This window comes from Engystomops pustulosus, chromosome 3 (assembly GCF_040894005.1).
Source record: "Engystomops pustulosus chromosome 3, aEngPut4.maternal, whole genome shotgun sequence".
Taxonomy (NCBI): Eukaryota; Metazoa; Chordata; class Amphibia; order Anura; family Leptodactylidae; genus Engystomops; species Engystomops pustulosus.
Genome location: NC_092413.1, coordinates 124,362,452 through 124,381,821, shown reverse-complemented (window position 1 = coordinate 124,381,821; position 19,370 = coordinate 124,362,452). Strand labels below are relative to the sequence as shown.

At 39.8% G+C, this 19,370-nt stretch overlaps 1 protein-coding gene across 2 annotated transcripts in view; it reads left to right on the top strand.

The window, feature by feature from the left end:
• Positions 1-11,182: 11,182 nt before the first annotated feature.
• HTR1E (5-hydroxytryptamine receptor 1E) overlaps positions 11,183-19,370 on the top strand; it is a 97,492-nt gene continuing 89,304 nt past the window's right edge. Inside the window, exons 1-2 of one of the 2 annotated variants that reach the window (XM_072141999.1) lie at positions 11,183-11,340; positions 11,420-11,527. The gene's annotated coding sequence lies outside the window, so the exon portion shown is untranslated. The remainder of the gene's footprint in view (positions 11,341-11,419; positions 11,528-19,370) is intronic. The other variant, XM_072142001.1, reaches the window with a different exon arrangement.

Here is a 19,370-nt window from a genome sequence, read left to right as displayed (position 1 = left end):
AGGAGAATATCCATCCCACCTGGGAGATCAAAATGGGGACCGCCAGCGAGGGGGAGGAGGGAGAGACAGCAAAAAAAAAAAAAAAAAAGAAAAAAATAGTAATAGTAATAATGCCCCCCCCTACCATCCGTCTCCTCTGCCTTCTGCACCCTGAGGAACAGGGCAAAGCTGAGACTCTCAACCTATGCATCCCTAAGCCCCTCCCCGCCCCAACCAGAGCATTAATTTCTTAATTCCTAATTCCTAATTCCCCCCAAGAACAATTCAACTAATATTGTGATTAAACCAATCCAACGCTTCGTCAGGTGCATCAAAAAATAACGTTTTGTCTTTCCATATAATTCGGAGTCTAGCTGGAAATAATACTGAATATGCAATATTCTTCTGTCTTAATTTATTTTTTATCTCCATGAAGCCCTTTCTCATCTTTTGAGTCTCATTAGCGTAGTCCGGGAAGATTTTTACCAGATGACCCTTGAATTCTAATTTCTCTGTCTTTCTTAGTTTACGCAGGATGAGGTCCCTATCTTTTGAGACGATCAACTTTAATAGTATTGGGCGGGGGTAACCCCCCACCACTGGGACTCTCCCGGGTACTCTGTGGGCCCTTTCAATGTAGGAGGGGAAGGTGGCAAAACCCTCTCCTAGTAGCTCATTAAACCAGTTTTCCATAAATTTAATGGGGTCTTCCCCTTCTACCCCTTCCGGGAATCCTAAGCATCTAAGGTTTGCTCGACGAGAGCGATTCTCCAAATCGATAATTTTCTTTTTTTGCTCTTCACACCTAGATTTTAATATTCGCATTTCCGTTTTCATCTCATTCTGTGCATCTTCTAGGTCAGAGACTCTAGTTTCTACTTGGTCAAATCGTGCCTCATGCCTACGTAAATCCGAACTCATCCGGACCAGCTCCTCTTGGAACTGGCCCACATCCTTTGTTAAGACCCTTATTGCCCTATTACACTGCATAATTGCCTCATAGATTTCAGTCTGAGACGGGGGTAGTGGATCCCCACTAACCCCCACCATTTCTAGGCCCTCTGGCTGCTCCTGAGTATGAGATTTTCCCGTACCCGTACTATCATCATCCATCAGAACTGAAGCTTTCTCCTGTTGAGCGGTCTCTATTAGGGCCATATTTTCTATGTCACACCTCTCTTCGTCACACCCTTCCCCCTCCTTAATGCTCTTTTTTGTACCTGTCAATGCACTCCCACCACTTTTTGGAGATAGAACGAATTTATCTAGTTTCCTTAAGGCATTTTCCCTTACTTTTTCTACTCTATTCTGATTTTTGGGGGTTTTTATTGGGGAGGACACCGGAGTACTACTCGCACCCTTTTTTTTACATTAGGTCGTGTCATCTTGGCTAGGAGGGTGTACTGATCTTACCAAGAAAAATGTATATCTTTAATCAACGTTTTAAGACAGATTATCTTGGCAGAAAAACTTGTACTTCCACAATGCCCTGTTTTAGAGCTCAGCTCTTGTAATAAGATTTAAGTGATTACACCGGGACGTGTTTCACACAGGTTCACCCCCGTCTAACCTAGTTGGTACATAATCATAAGACTGGCAGAGAGATAGTGGTCTATCATAGGCAATTCAGACACGGGAATTACAGTTAACAATCAAGTAGTTGCTGCAAAAAATAGTACATAAACATTAGCAGTCAAAACATTGCAGGGTTTAGTAGAGACAAAAGCAGAAAATTGAGAAGTGCCACAGCGCTAGTATGTAAGTGAATTAGTGCATCAAGAGACTCTGTCCACACCTACAGGGAATGAAAACAACCTTGTTTGAAGACCAACAGCGGGATAATGTCCTAGTCATTCGACTAGACAGCTGAAAAAAAATAAGCAATACACTGGTATTTCAATTTTATCAATCCAGGTGTTTGCCACAGGCCTACTGGGCCCCGAGCAATGAGTCCAGAGAGGTACAGTGAATAGCAAGCATTTTCTCTTTTTCTTCTTTTTTCCTTCTTCCTCTTCCCTCCTCCCCCAGGCAATAATGCGAAAGCGAAGCAATATCCCACTAAACAATTTTTGGCTAGTGTAATGCTTTTTTAATCTGCACCAAAAAGTGGACAAACAAACTGCCACAGTGGGAGAGGGGGTCTGTATTAGATGGTTAGTCAGGGAAAATGCTTTAAGCAGTTAGGAGTCAGCTGCGGTTTTTCTTCTTGAGCTTAAGTGTAGCCACATGGCTAATTAGAATTAAAGCGTTTGTTATAATATCAAAGCCAGGAGCGAGTTAGTAACTGCAGGTGTAATTCAAATATATAGTATGCCAAGAAGCAAGAAGACAAGGATTCATACGACCTGTTTAGGGCGAGGAACACCCCAGTAGATCTCATTGACCCCAGCGGATCCGGGCCGATCCTCAGGACAAAGCCCTCAAACCTCCTCTTCAGGACGATGACGGCTATCCTGTCAGGCCTCCACCGGTCTCCCGGAGTCTCTCCACGACGTGTTGGAACAGGGAGATCCTCGCCAATCCTTTCTCTGCTGGGCTTGCAGACAATCTGTCCAGGTCCTTCAGTTCCTCCAGCTCCTGCCACCACAGTATGACGCCCCGCTGGCTGCCCGGTGCTGCGGCTCCTCTCTCTCTGCGCAGCGCCGGAACCACCTCTCGTGCGCCGGAACCACCTCTCGTGCGCTTGAAGCTCTGGGCCTCCGGACCCCTGTCACATCGTCAACGGGGGATGCTCAACCAAGCCGGGACGCCGGCATCAGCGTGCTCTGATTGCGGGCGGGAGTAGCGGGGCGGCGTGAAACACGTCCGCTCACATGCTCCTCCTCCCTGAAACAACTATACTTAGAGGCTCTTGTCACGGGTGGTCCCGCGACACGGCCTAGCTCCATGTGTGCGCGTCCCGTATTTTAGGGCGCCATTAATTGGCACTGGCCATTTCCCATGAGGCTATTTATATCTGCCTCTCCCATCTCACCCTGCCGGATCTTTGTGTCTCACAGCCTTAGAGAAAGCTCTATTGCGATTTTCCTGCAGTCCAGTGTCTCCTGCGTTCCAGTGTCTCCTGCGTACCTGTGTCTCTTGCGTTCCTGAGTCCCGCCGTGTTCCTGTGTTACCTGACCTCCTCCATCTTCCCGTGTACCAGTGTCCCTCCGTGCTGCTTTCCTGTGTTGCTGACCCCGGATTGGACTCTGATGTTACATCTTTGCCGCCTGCCCTGACCCTGTGCCTGGACTGTGACCTCGAGATTGACTGCTGTTTCTGTACCTCAATCTTGCAGACAAGTCACGCCTGATGAACAACCTGGTGGTACCACACCGCAGCTTGTCTAACCCGCTTTGCGGAGGGCTCTGGTGAAACCCAGGTACCACTTAGACTCCGGTCCCAGGTAGTGGCTTGAGTCATCGTCTGCAGTGGTCCAGAGGATCCACAACCCGCAAGTCTGACAGCTCTCTTATGAAGAAACTAGAACAGATGGAAGCTAAATGGGGGGAGGCTGTGAAATTTGTGTATCTGAACTTTTCAGGGCTTTAGATACAGTGCCATATGAAAGGTTGCTACATAAAATAATACTTATGGGGCTAGAGGAGAATCTGTGTACATGGATTTGCAAATGCCTTAGTGATAGAAAACAGAGTGTTATCACAAATGGCTGTGGAAAAGGAGGAGACACCTCCCACCAAGGACCGCTTGTGGATGCCTCTCGGCAGCCTTGCACGCATGAGCCATTACATGATGGAGTGCCAGTGCAACAACACCCAAGTTAATCTCAAAATCAACAGTGCCAAATACTGGATGGCCAACCTGCTGGATCCCTGTTACAAGGAGAGTGTGATATCCTTTATTCCACATGGCCAGAGCTTGCCCTCTATGCCTTGGAAATGCTGTGACACCCAGCGACAAGTTTGCCGCTAGAGTGTGTTCAGCACCGCTGAAGAGTCATAGCTGACAAGAGGATGGACATCGTGGACATCTGCATATTCTTTGATGATCCCACGTGAATCTGCTTTGCCAGCGCCTGATTGAGTGGTTAGAGAGTCCGGTTAAGTCAAATTCTACATTTGCTGGATTCAAAATTGTCAAATTGTGCATTTGCCAATTTCAAAATTCAAATTGTCAAATTTCACATTTGCTGGATTAAAGATGTGAATGGACAATTTCAACATTTTTGAAATTGGCAAGTGCAATATTCACTGGATAAAAAATTTAAATTGTTTCATTCTGTCTCAGTTGATTTCAAAATCTTAATTGTCAAGTATTGTAGTAGCTGGATATTAATTGCAGTGAGAGGAAGGGTTTGTGGTTTTCCCATTGTTTCTTTTAACACTAAGGAAAAAACTAGGTCTGAACTCCCAGTGTAGCTCCCTCTTTTATATGTGCATATAAAAGAAGCACTTCTTCATACTGCTGCTTGAAGTAGCTTAGTTCAGATGGATACATATATAAATGCAAGTAGATGTGCTTGTATATATACAGATGTAGAAAACAGTGTAACTCCTAGGTTGATGGATAATATTGAAATGAGTGCTATGTAACCGGTAAGTTTATAGAGGTGTGTGTGAATATACCAATATACCCATATTAGTACATAAAGTATAGGGGGGACATTATGCAAAAGCAACATAGACCTGAAACTACTACAGTAAAATCTGTCCCTTTAACCCCTAGAGAAAGAAATGTGGCGGGAAAAGTGATGATTAATTGAAAAAAAAACCTAATTGATGAGTAATTGTAAAATGCTACATACACCTTGCCTTGAAGGTTGTAGAATATTGGGTCTCTCTTTTAGGGTTTTTACTGAATTTCCGGGGCTTTCCAAATATCTCATACAGTAGCAATCTAGTCCAGCAAAATCTGCCTCCAAAATCCCAAATGCACGTCTTTCCTTCCAGGCCCCAACGTGTGCCATCAGTTTCTGGTCCCATGTAGGGTATTTCTGTATTGAGGAATGATTGTGTACCAAACTGTGGCAATAAATTGCAGTGTGCCGGCTACAGCTTAAACCTCCTTCAGTAGTTGGTGCATGGCTACCAACACCACATCACTTTCAGTCTCTAAATAACAACAGCAGCAAGTGGTAATGGCCAGCACCAAAGCTAGATGGGAGTGCCTGACAGGGTAAGTATCTGTTGTTTATTATTGTATTACCCTCTCAGAGCCATATATATATGTGATAAAAATGAATCCCAAAAAACTAATTTCAGAGAAATGACAAAAAGATCCAGTTTGTTGTGAAAAATTACATTTTAACCTCTCTCCTGACAACCCACAAGCTTCACCATTGACAATATCCAAGCCCCCCCTTCCTTACTGAAAACACACATACTCCCCCCTTTCCACTGAAAACCTTCAAACTTCCGCTCACTGACAATACATACCACTCGCCCACTGGCAACATTGAAGCACCCTCTCCACAATAACGCACAAACACCCTCCCTAATAACAACACAATCTCCCCCCGCCCTTCTGCACTGCAACACACACAATCCCCCTTGCCTACTGACAACATAAACATCCCTGACCCCTAAGTGCAACATCCAAGCTTCCCCTAACTGACAACACACACCACTCCCCCACGGACAACAGATTCCCCCACCCTCACTAACAACAGACACATCCCCCCACTTCCAATGACAACACACACTCCCACCTTCCTTATTGACTATACACATGTCACTTGCCTTCTGTTTCCTGTTCTTCTCCACTCTGTATCTCCGAGTAAGCAGCACATTTTGGGTCTCTTGTAGCTGGAAGTGGGGTTGTTACCTCTCCAGCTGTACACAAAGATGCTGCCACAGGAATTTAGGGGCGGAGCTGGCAGCACAGGACTAAGCATAGGACAATCTTCAACCCCAGCTGTCGGCTCCCACCCCCTGCCCCACTCCTAGGAAGTCCAGAGATGGTGTCCTAGGTCAGTGGTGGCGAACCTATGGAACGAGTGCCAGAGGTGGCACTCAGAGCCCTTTCTGTGGGCACTCAGGCCATTGATCCCAAGACAAAGCTCACCAAACAGTACCAAATTCACCAAATCTTCCTGCAGACCCAGGCAATTTAAGAGATGCTACAATCAGTGCTATTTTAAAACGACACTTCATTGAATGTTGGGAACTACTGTAAAAGTGAGAAAGTGTTGATAGAACTGCAGCATCTTTGTAGATCATCCTACATTCTTACTGTACAGAGAGACCCTGGTGATAAGCTACAATGATAGTCTGAATGTCCCCTCCTTCTTTCAACTGTATTAGTGGCCTCAAGGGGCTGATACGATTGATAAATGTTGAAGAGCAGGTAGCAATAAGTTACTGCTTAAAATTCAATGTTGGCACTTTGCGGTAATCAAGTGGATTTTGGTAATTGTTTTGGCACTTGGTCTCTTAAAGGTTCGCCATCACTGTCCTAGGTGATCACCATCCTTTGTCTTGGCCTTGCCCTTACCGCAAACAGATTAAATAGTTTATAGCGGTGGTGGCGACCCTATGGCACGGGTGTTGGAGGTGGCACTTTAAGCCCTCTCTATGGGCACCCAGGCCATCACCCAGCACAAAGGTCACCATTCAGGACTCAAGACCTCCTCCTGCAGTCAGAGGCAGCCCATTGCATTCCATGTTCCTATACTTTCTTTTCACATCTCTGCCTTTCTCCTATCTGCCTTTAATGGCTTTCTGAACTTTTTGCACTGTTCTGGGTCCTTGTCTTCCTGTTTGTATTTCTGTTCATGCATCCTCTTTGTGTATGTATTGTCTAGTTATTAATGTATGTGCTTATTGGACATTTGCTTTTAAACATATAATAGGGACTGATTAAACAGTGAATTAAATATAGACTTTTATGGACTATTAGGCCTTGATCTCCAAAACTTTTGTAAGATTTTTTGGGGGAGGTGCTGTTGTGGAGGGAGAGGGGTGGTAAGACATTTAGTGCATCTATGACAGTAACTCCTAAATGCCCACACCCATCTTTAAAATCTATATATGGTCTTACCATGTGTGCATATTAATTGTTCAGTGTTTCCAATGTAATTCCCAAGTGTGAGTGTAACTTATTTGGACATATGTGACAAAACAGCAGAATTGATGAATTGAGAATGATGTTGAAGATAATCCTAGTGACAGCTGCACCCAGCATTTGGATGTGGTCCAACATACAGATCAACAAAAGGAAGAAGCAACTCACAGACCATGCAAACACATGCTCTAATTATGCATTACATTAAAGAAACAACTTATTATTAAATAAAAAAGTCATAAAAGGCAAGTTTTGTGGAACCTTTAACATTTACTGACATTGTTCTTGCATTCCCTGATAATTGATATCTTCATCATTATAAAAAATACATGGAATAACCATTATAAGGGCAAACTTATCAATTTGAACTGGCACAATGTAATACCACATTTTCTCTACTGTGGATTCCCCAGGAGACTTGGCACCACTCTAGAAATTATATGGAATTAGTGGTGATAAAACAATAACATGCTGTGAACCTTCATTTGAGATACTATTTATATTGTGTTGGGGGGAGTTTTGTGAACATTTTTATTATGTATGTTATTAACAAATTCTGTTCCTCAAATGACGGTTACTTCAATTTGTTTCCAACACATCAGTCTGTAGCTTTTGACCTTCAATTCCCTCTGTATGCCCCAAATTCTAAACACTAGATTATAATTACTTTTTACAAAAATATGTTTCCTTAAAGGGACACTCCAGAAAAAAAAACGTTTTTTTTCCATCCCTGCACTCCTTACCTGAGATATAAGAAATGCAATGTATGATAAACATATTACCAATGATGTATAAAGAGAGAATCACATAATCACCTACATACTCACTATTCTCTCCTACAAATTGTAAGAGACAAAATGCATACATTCAGGAGGCTGCATTGTCACCTCCGTCATTATTACTTTAACCTCTCTCATGACAGCAGGAGCTATAAGTTGTTTCTTCCACTCTGTGGTGAGTCTCTGTGGGGTGCTTCACCAGCAGGAAGTAAGAGAGACTAACAAATCCCAGTGAAGTGAGATCACATGACCTAAATGATAAGAAATTGTCTGAAAGCAATTTGAAAAATTGACTTGGGATTATCCTTCAACTTGCACCTTGACAGATCTTAAGATCTTTTTTCCTGTTTTTTGGTTAATACACCATGGGAGACTTCTTTTGCTTGCTCATTCCTACTAGAATTTAGGCTGAATGGACTTTATCAACAATTTACCTGAGCAGTGGTGGATAACTTGTATGAAATGGCTAACTTTGTACGGTTTCTGATCTGCCCTCATCTTTTTCATCAGTTTAGATATTTTTCTGGGCATAATTTATTTCTGTTATATGAGCTCATTCTGCTTCTCATCAGAGAACATTTTTTGTGTAAGGCTTAGAGGATCTCCCTAGACACCATGGATCAACCAGATCCTTGAGTAATACCTCTGAACTTATGCTACATGCATAATGAATTTTAAGTGCAAATTACTTCAGTTCTTATATTTACTGGGCTTTTTCCTTTACATTGCATTTGCGTTTATGTTTGTGTTTACAATACGTTAATGTTTGTGTTTACTGTTACATTGTGTTTGTGTTTATGTCAGGGTTTGCTTGTCTGCATAATCTGGTGTATAGATTACTATATGCAGCCAAAATAGATGTATGAGTATAACACGGTGCCCACACACACGGTTATTGTATCGAACAATGTAGTACAACAGTATTTTGGGTGACTCAACTACTTTGCTCATCCTATGTACTACCACTAAAGGTCCTATGCTACCCAACAAAACAACCTGAATCAACACACTTTTTATGCTCATGCCATAACTGGAGTAAAACTGTTTTATTTGTAAAACTGTTTCTCTTTTAATAAAAAGTAAGGTGAAAAAAAAGAAAGACATTTCAAAGTGCTCCTAAATCTATGAAGTAGCTTCTATAGAATGGCATGTGAATCTTCACATGTGTGAGGTGGTGAAAGGTCTACTTTAACCCTTGCAGGAGTAAACCCTGTATCGTTCTTGCGTTACTCCAATCATTTAAAAAGTTATAACTCTTTTGTTTTTATGTAAATAGAGATATTTCAGAGCTTATTAGCTGCGGGAAAAATTGTATTTTTTAGTGGCACCATGCAATATTTAATGCATTGTACTGGAAAGCTGGAAGTGCTTTGAAATTTGCAAAATAAACACAATTGCAGGGTTTTCTTGTGGACTCGGTTTTTACAGCTTTCTTTGTGTGCTCCAAATGACAACTCTTTATTCTTCGGCTTGGTACGATCACAGGGATACCAAATTTATATATGTTTTATTAGTTTTTAGTAGATTTTAAAACATTCCAATATTTTGTACAATTTTTTTTTTGCCATTTTGGCAAAATTTTGAGGCCAATAAACTGGAGGTACCACAAAAACAGTGTACGTTCCTCTGTTTTTGTGGTAACTCCTGACGTTTTAATTTATATCAATTCGTGACCTATATGAACATTTGATCATTTTTTAATAAAAATATTTATGAATGGAAAAATGGCAAAAAAAGTGTCAATTCAGGGCAGTATTTTCCATTATGGTGTTCACAGTCGGGAATAATCTTTTTGATTTTGGGATGTGGCAATACCTAACATGTTTATGAATTTTACTGTTTATTTTTATATGTGGTCTAGGGAAAGGGGGTTAAACTTTTTTTTTCTATTATTTCAAACCCGCTAGGGTACTTTTCCTCTGGATGCTCTGATTACTAATACTATATACTACAATACTACTGTCTTGTAGTGTATTGTAATTTTATTGCTGATCTTTAATAGCCTGCCATCGGCTCTATCAGACTGTAGACTGCCATGGCAACTCATCTGCACCCTCTGATGATGTTACGGTGGGTGCTGACCAGCAATCCAAGATGGCGGCGCCCATCAGCACTGCTTAACAGGCTAACTGTTGCCATCGGTGCCAGCACCGACGGCAGTACTTTGAGGTATCACTTGTGTTATGCAGCTACTACCTCTGAACTACTGCGAATATCTCATGAAATCCATATTGGATCAAAACTAAAAATATATGTGTCAAATATTTTTGAACAATTTCTATAGTCACAGTGGATCTAAGAGTAAGTGTCCCTGGTTTATCCATGCTTGATTATGATGGTAGATTTGACGGCAAATTTACAACACATACCAAATAATGTATAGTCTAAAAAGCGCAGAATGGTAGGAGCAATTTCAAAACAAAATAGTGCATATGGAGGGGCCCCAACATCAACTTTGGGGATGATATGTGTACCTTCTCTCTATGTGGAAAAGATGGAAGATTTTAATAGAGGGGACTCTTCAAGATTATATCCTGTATCAAGGTGTTGCCTTTTAGTATATCATGTTATCTTTGGGAGTCAAGTTAAAGGGGATGTCCCATTTCAACAAATTAATTTAATTGTTTTTATTATAGAAAGTTATACAACTTTCTAATATATTTTCTGTATCCATTCCTCATGGTTTCCTAGATCTCTGCTTGCTGTTCTGCTATAGAAAGCTTCTATGTTTACTTTGAGTGGACAGAAATCTTAACATGGTCACACAGGTGCACAGATAGTATCAGACAGTAATCAGAGCTGTGGGTTGTAATGAGCCGTGCACCTGTGACCATGGTAAGATTTCTGTCCACTGGAAGTAAACATCAGAGCTTTCTATAGCGGGAAAGAGATCTAGAAAACCATGAGGAATTGATTCAGAAAGTATATTGGAAAATGGGATAACTTTTTGTAATTCATACAATAACATTAATTTGCTGAAACGGGAATACCCCTTTAATTCTACCTGTACTGAAGACACAATTATTAATCATGGTTTTTATATTTATACTATGGATAGTTTACAATCTGAAAATGAGCTGAAATACTATTATCTGTGCATTTAACCCCTTGTCCCTGGATATCAAAATGTAAGAGCAGTTTTCAACCATTTTTGTATTTAGCTCATTACTACATGATGCTCTGTTGGTCATCTTTACACTTATCACCACTTTCTGGGTCTTGCAATATTGTGTCATGTCTGTCCTTGGGACAATGAAGGGCATAGCCTTACACAGGATGAGATATATCCTCACATGTGCCAGAAATCCTGCTAACACCTTCTCCTTCTCAGCCTGATTCTATCTTTGACAGTTGCAGCTTCCTAGCCCTCTAGTGGCCAATTTCAGCTTAATTTTTTGCTAATGTATCACTCAGCTGCCTTTGGTCTTGCTTCAGTTGTGCTCCAGCTTTTGTTCACTGAACCCTGCGCTGCTGCTGCTTCTACTAATAGCTGCTGCCACATTTGCTTTTATCATCTGTGCTACTGGATGGAAAATATATCAAATCCTCATATGATTCTCATCTCATTTACGGATTACCGGTAAGAAGATGGATATATTAGCTTAACAATTGTTGGCAGATAATCAAACAGTGACAGATCATTTCATTCTACAAGTCAGAGTCCTTCAAGATGTGAAACATCTCATCCTTTGGATCACTCAGCAGGGTCCTGAGATCCGTAATGACCATGCAGGAGGGCGCTGTCTGCAGGTGCTGCTCATCCCTAGGTAACAGACTTATGTATGTTTGTGGCCGAATTGGTTTAACAGTAAAAAACCTGGATCATATAATTCTCAGCATAGCATTTGTGTTGCCAAATTGAGGTCATTGGTATTATTGGGAAGATTTTTTTAAAGAAGCTAATAGTTAATTTTCCATCTTATATTTTTCATTTTCTTGAGCAACAAGCAACATACTGTACAATGGTATACTATAGCATTCATGCAGCAGATATGATTTTTTGACTGTGTAGTAATAGGAGAAGATTAGTTGTATGTATTTTTACATTGACTTCGGGTGAACTGTTGGTGCTGGAACTAAAGGGATTTAAAACAATTCACAAACAGAGCTCCAAAAGTTAGATGAAGTAAGATCACTACATTTATCATTGTATTATAAACAGGTAAGGCTTCCTATATTTTACAGTATTTAAATACGCAGATCATAACAGACAAATCAACAAGTTCTAATAGTTTCTAAAAGACCCAGTCTGATATCAAAGTGAACAATTTTCATCAGATCTCTTTATAATTAAGATTCATGATTATCTTTATTCTTGTTATTCGTGGCACTAGCTGCTAGAAAAACAGATGAAAAGTGATAGAAACTGATGTCAAACAGGTGTCAACTCCACTTGCTTAGAAATTCTTTCAGCAATACTTAAAATAATGCAAACTGAGTTTAAAGCTTCAATAAAATTCAAGTCAACTTCTTTTGTCAATTTTGGCAATATTTACAAAGCAATATTTTGTTCAGTATATTGTATCAAAAATTTTTATGTGTGTGTTGTATCAGAATTTTCGCTCCAAATTTTTAGTATATAGTTTAGCTTCCGATACCCTCACATTTCATTTTAAAAAGGCAATAATTTATAGATTATTTGTAAGATATTGTAACACATATATATTATCTATTCACAACAATAAAAATATAAATAAAATAAAATGTTATCTATGTGGTTATATTTTTGTTTTAAAATAATTCATAGATTTTTTCATATTAGACATTTATAGTTTATCCACTTACCTATCTGAGAGTAAAGGTCATGTGGCCTTCATTCCCTGAGTCCCTGCCCTCCTCACATAATGCTATGGATATGCCAAATAATTTTATTTTACTTGTTTAAGCACACAAATACACAAAGCTCAAATTAGTGAGGTTTTAACAGCATTCCAAACGTTACAGAAGGCTGGAGTCCCCAATTCAGTGATTTGTACAGCAAATTTGTTTGTGTGAACATATCCTTCTTTTTTCTAATAGATCATACATTTAAAGGAAATCTACCATAAAAATCAAGTATGATAAATTAGGGACACCAGGCTCCATGACTGTGGTAATCTTCTTATATATGTTATCCATAGCTTCCTTCTAAAATCAACTTTTAAAATTATACTAATGAGCCACCAGGGCAGGTAGAGAGAGAGCGGGGAGGTGTAGAGGGAGACCTCTAGAGCTTTTTAGGTTCATTAGCAAAATTAGAAGGAAGGAAGCCATGGATACGAAATATACAAAGATCATCACTGTCACAGTGCCTGGATCTATGAGTAAGTGTTCCTGGCTTATCTTGCTTGATTTTGTTGGTAGATTTCCTTTAACCACTTCCCGACATGTGTCGTAATAGTACAGCACATGTTGGTTGCGGATGCTTTGAGAGGGCTCATAGCAGGTAAGTCTTTGCGGTTAACCCGCCCATTGCTGCCGGCAGAGCTGCTGGCAGATTCCTAGAGATGGAGGCGCATCCCAAGACTTGAGGCTATCTGGATTTAACCTATTCATTACAATGTGCGATTTGCGCATTGTAATGAATGAGGAGGAAAATCCCCATATACTGCCATACTGTAGTACGGCAGTATATGGTAGGATCAATCAGACAACCTAGGGTTAAAATACCATAGAGGGTCTGAAAATAGTAAAAATAAAAGAAAGTTTAAAAAATGATATTAAAAAACCCCTAAAAATTCTATTCACTCCCCTTTCCCTAGAAGTCATATAAATAAACAGTATTCCCAAAAGGCCCGATCTATTAACCCCTTAAGGACGCAGCCAGTTTATAGCTTAAGGCTCAGCCCCACTTTTTGTATTCTTCGCTTTATATGGTTATAACTTTTAAACACTGTTACTTATCAAAACGATTCTGAGATTGTTTTTCCCCCACATGTTGTACTTCATTTTAGTGGGAAATTTTGGCTGTTGAGTTTTGCGTTTATTTACAAAAAAAAGAAAAATGTAGAATTTTTTTGAAAAATTTGTGAAATTTGAAATCATTACGTTTTCAGGCAGATAGATTGATCATCTAAATAAGTTGCTGAATAACATTTCCTATACGTCTACTTTACATTTCATAAATTTTCATTTTTAAAATGTCTGGATAATTTATTTTGATGTCACGCGGCTTACAAATCGAATATCGGTTATCCGTATTTTCAGAATTGACTATTTTGGGGATAAATACTGTTTTGAATGAAATTTTACATATTTAACATAAAAAACCCCTATATAATCAACCCATTTTCAAATCTGCACCTGCAACCTATTAGAAATAGCTTCTAGGAAGATTGTTAACCCCTTCATAGTAATTTAATCAAAATGGAGGTGAAATTTAGTCAAATTTTGTCGGTTATACGTTCATTTAGCCCTAAAATTTACACATTTCTAAAAGATAAAAAGAGGAAACCCACCTTACAATTTGTTCTGCAATGTCTCCCGAGTACAGAGACCTCCCACTTGTGGCTGTTTCTTGTTTTATGGGTGCACGGCGAGGCGCAGAAGGGAAGGAGCGTCCTGCAGCTGCCAGTATTTTAGTTTTCTCATTGGCCCCTTTTGTAGGCTATAAAAAATTAGCTTTTTCATTATTGGGGCCATGTGACAGCATTTTTTTTGCGGAATGAGATGCTTTTTCCTGTATTACCATTTTGGGGTTGTATCCCCTACTGTTGAAAATTTTGGAACATTTTTTAGAGGGCAGGAGTAGAAAAGCAACAATTCTGTACTGGATTTTTACTTTTTTTTTGGTGTTCACCTTATAGCCTAATCATGTTATCTTTATTCTATGGGTTGATACGATTTCTTATGTTTTACTAAATTTGCCAAATAAAATGCTAATGTGGGGAAAAAAATTTCATTTGTGCATCACCATCTTCCAAGTGGCATAACATTTTTACTTTTTTGGCTATGGTTGATGGCTTGTTTTTTGCGGGATGTGTTGTACTTTGCAATAGTATATTTCTGGAGTATATATATTCGTCTGTTCACTTTTTATTTCATTTTTGTGGGATTCAATAGATAAAAATCATAATTTTTGGTGGGTTTTTAAAAGTTTTTTTAGCGGTGTTCATCGTGTGGGTTCAATAATTTTTTACTTTTATTCTACGGGTTGTTGTTCTACGGACATGGTGTTACTATATATGTGAGGTTTGTGTTATGATTTAGACTGTTTGTTGCGTTATATGTCTCTTTATATGTTATGGAGATTATGGGCCTTTTTATTGATTTATAGCTTTATTTTTTATTGAAAAACATTTTTACTATTTCCACTGTGGGACATGAACAAGCAATCATCTAATTGCTTGTTCATGATAATAGTCTGCAATACTGATGTATTGCAGGGTACTAGCAGTGTCAGCCTATCCACATGCATAGGCTGACACTGTGGGGCACATTTACTTACCCGGTCCAGTCGCGATCCAGCGGCGGGTCCTCCAACGCTGATTCGGGTTCTGCCGGGATTCACTAAGGTCTGTGCGCCGATATTCACCAGGTGTCGCTGCTGCGCCGAGGTCCGCCGGAGTTCACTTGCTTTTTTCTGGTGTATGTGAGTGCTTGATCTTGCGACACAAATGGCTTTTTAAATTCTGCGGTTTTTCCGAATCCTTCGGGTTGTCCGGTGGCCACGCCCCCCGATTTCTGTCGCGCGAAAGTCGGCGCGATTGCGCCAAAAATCGATCGCGTGCGCCACAATCCCGTGAAATACAGCGCAAAGCGGAAATATTCGGGAAAAACCCGACAGATTCGCGGCTGCGGACCCTTAGTAAATGTGCCCCTGTGTCTTTAAGATGACGTCAGAGATGCCCTCTTTCAGGCAGTGGCTGCAGGAAAGTCTGGGGTCTTGATCCGCGCCCCCCCAAAGACGGCACGGGGCGGGGTATCAATCGTGGGGGAAAGACCCCCGGAAGGCATGTTTGACAGGTTAAACACCGGCGATCCGAGCCGACCACTACGACCAGGGGTGTTAGTTAAAGCCGTTAGTTAAAGCCGACACCCTGAGTATCCCAATGCCGGTTATGCTCCGATCCAGAGCTGAGCCGGCATCAGCTCTGCGGCGGATATATCTGCTGCAGAGTAGGAAGGGGTTAAAATATAATAAAGTTTTTTCACAGCGTTTAACCATGTAATGGAAAATAGCCCCTGAATTTGAAAATGGCACTTTTTTGCCGTTTTGAAAAATATTAAAAAAATCTATAAAAAGTGATCAAATGGCTGTACAGTCCTAAAAATAAAATCATTGAAAACATCATCAAAAGTTGCAAAAAATGACACCACCCACAGCCTTGTATACCAAAATAAGAAAAAGTTATTAGCGCCAGAAGATGGCAAAATAAAAAAAGAAGGTTTGTACAGGAAGTTTTAATTTTTGTAAATGTATAAAAACATTATAAAACCTATACAAATTTGGTATCCCCGTGATCGAACCGACCTAAAGAATAAAGTAAACAGTGAAAGCCGTAAAATCCAAGCCCACAAGAAAATGGCGCATATGCGTTTTTTCACCAATTTGGAATTTTTTTTCCCGCTTCCCAGTACATGGCATAAAATATTAAATACCATCAATATGAAGTGCAATTTGTTACACAGCCGTCACACAGCTCTTTGCATGTAAAAGTAAAAAAGTTATAGATTTTCATGGTAGGGAGTGAAAAATGGAAAAACAAAAACGGGCCAAGTCGTTCAGGGTTTAAAATACCATTATTATTTTATAACATTGTATCATAAATAATTGTGAAATTATGATGATGATGACAAGAACAGGAAGATGACAAGAGTTTCATGCCTTCAGTCGTCAAGGAATCCTCATGTGCCTGAAAATCTTGTTAGAGGAAATACCTGTGTTAGTTCCTGATGTAGTGGCACTAATTAAATCAAGTATGCTATATTAAGCAATTCCTCAAAAGATGGACTCGTGGGAATACTGGGAACTGGAATCAGCAAAAACCTGCAAAAGATGAATGCTGATTAGTAATAATACATTCAGCTGTCAATAATGGGCAAATTTTGTATTACCGTAGTCCATCTATACAGGAGGAAACGTCTGTCAACACATTTGGAATCAAACATCAAAACTACAGATTGTTACATTCCATGTGTTCAAACACCAGTAAGACTGTTGTCAAAATATTTGTTTTCATGTTAATATATTTCTTACATTTTCAATCTGAAATTGATATGGATAAGGTATAAAGATGTGCAAAGATTTTGTCATTAATGAAAGGCTTCTTAGGTAATAATCTGGCAGGACATTACACCGGTGCACCAGAGGGATTCAATTCAGACTACAATCCTAAAATATAAACACATTGGGGGATATTTATCACACGCTGGCGCTCGTGCGCCAGCGTATGATAGCCCCGCCGCTGCAAATTCGCAGCCCGATACATGAAGAGGCTTCTGTCTCTTGATGTATCGGGCTGCCAGTTGCGCAACATCTATCCTACGCCAGGCAGGGCCTGGCGTAGAAAAATACGCAGCGCCGCTCGGCCGGCCGCGCCCCCCCTTCACGCCCCACTGGCGTGAAGGTGGCAGATTGGGGAAAATAATCGCAAAAGCTAGCAATAAGCTAGCATTTGCGATTATTTCATGGCCTCTGTGCCACTGGCGGTGCACAGAGGTCCTGATAAATATCCCCCATTATTTATATTATTTATACCAGTATTAGTACTAGTACTAATAACACATGCAATTGTATGATTACGCAGCTCTCAATGGCTCAACTATCTGCAGCTTCCTAATGGTAAACACATCTGGTAGAATCCTTTTAAGAAACACCATCAGGGGAAGGTGGGCAGTGAAAAAGGGAAATGCAAAAACAAAAAAGGGCCAGATCATTAACTGTTTCTGTGCTGACATACTATACTGGTATAATATATACAGTAGAGTCATCTTTAAAGGCCAGTAGGTTTAAGATATTTTTTTTAAAAAGTAGAAGTCAGGATTAGAATAGTTTTTGAAAAAAAACCAAAAAATAAAATAATGCCACAATTGGTAATTCCAATAAACACATTTTTGTACAATTAACTAGAAAAATTTCACTAGTGCATAACTTAGTTTTGGCATCCCTTGTATCATACAGTAACACTTTTTTTTACGGTGATTAGCAAATATCAAAGACGCTTTTCTATATGAAAACCAAACAGGTTATTGCAAAAAAGACCCTTTTCAGCTTTGTCGCATCTCAAATTAATTATTGCTGCTATAGCAATCACTAGAAAAAGTCTTCATCAGGCTTCTGAACTATGTTTAGTGTATAGGTATATAGCAAAAAAGGTCACAATGGCATAATGCACCAAACTAATCATGTATTATACTATAACAAAACATGGAAGCCACAATCACTTATGGGTGATGGCACACATGTCACAGTCTATATATGAATACCCAAGGAGATTTCAAGGTCACAGAGGAAATGGGCAGCACCCTAGCCATAGGATGTAAAATAGGCTGTGATGAGCAGATTTGTCAAAATTCAAGTTAGACAATTTCTGCTCAACCCCGGGAAAAGATTTGGTTTTAGACCTGTATTTTAGCCTGAACTTGAACCCTTTATATTAAACCCCATCATCAATCAATTAATTTTAACATCCAAAATATCTGTAAAATTGGAGTAGTAAAGGTTTGACAGCTGCAAAATGTGGATCATAATAGGGCAGTTGCCCTGCCAGTAGAAGGCTAGGGAAAGTACTTCAAATAATAACATAATTAGTGATGAGCTGCCACTGACTGCTGGTGTGTACTCTTACATGCCACCTGTTGTTATTGTAGGAATCAAATTTTTTTTTAGGTTTTTAACTCGGCTAGAGACTGGAGACCCAAGGTAGAAGGGAGATGCTGTTTATTACCGCTTCTTCCTTCTCCGATCCTCACACCGCTGAAGCAGCAGGACCACAGTATATTAGTCAAAAACATAATATCCGAAGCAGTAAAAACTTTGAATCTTTATTTGTACATGACATGGCAATCAAAAACATTAATATTAAAATCATTACATAAAATCCACAAAAACAACAGACAACAGTGGTGGTGGTCAATTCATAATGCATAAATCCGCCACAATAGCCATAGAAACAAATCCAGGGAGAAAATATGCTATGTTTTGCCATTGGTGTCACTCCCTTGAGGAAGCGACAGCAAAACATACGTCGGGGTGCTTTGGTGGTGGTCCGGGAGGTTATGTATTGCTGGTAAGCACTGTATGTATATAACACCCTTATGGGCAAGGATGCTGTCTGAATTCTTAGCATACTTTTCTTCCTGGATTTCTTCCTATGCCCATTGTGGAGGATATATAAATTATGACTTGACCACCACCACTGTTGTCTGTTGTTTTTGTGGATTTTATGTGATGATTTTAATATTAATGTTTTTGATTGCCATGTCATGTACAAATAAAGATTCAAAGTTTTTACTGCATCGGATATTATGTTTTTGACTAATATACTGTGATCCTGTATACTATTATTGATATTTATAATTAACCCAAAACACCTGCAAGGCTTCGTAAGCATTTTGAAAGCTTCCTTAGTCTGGTTGAGTAGGCAAAACAATCATGGGGAAGACTTCTGACTTGACAGATGTCCAAAA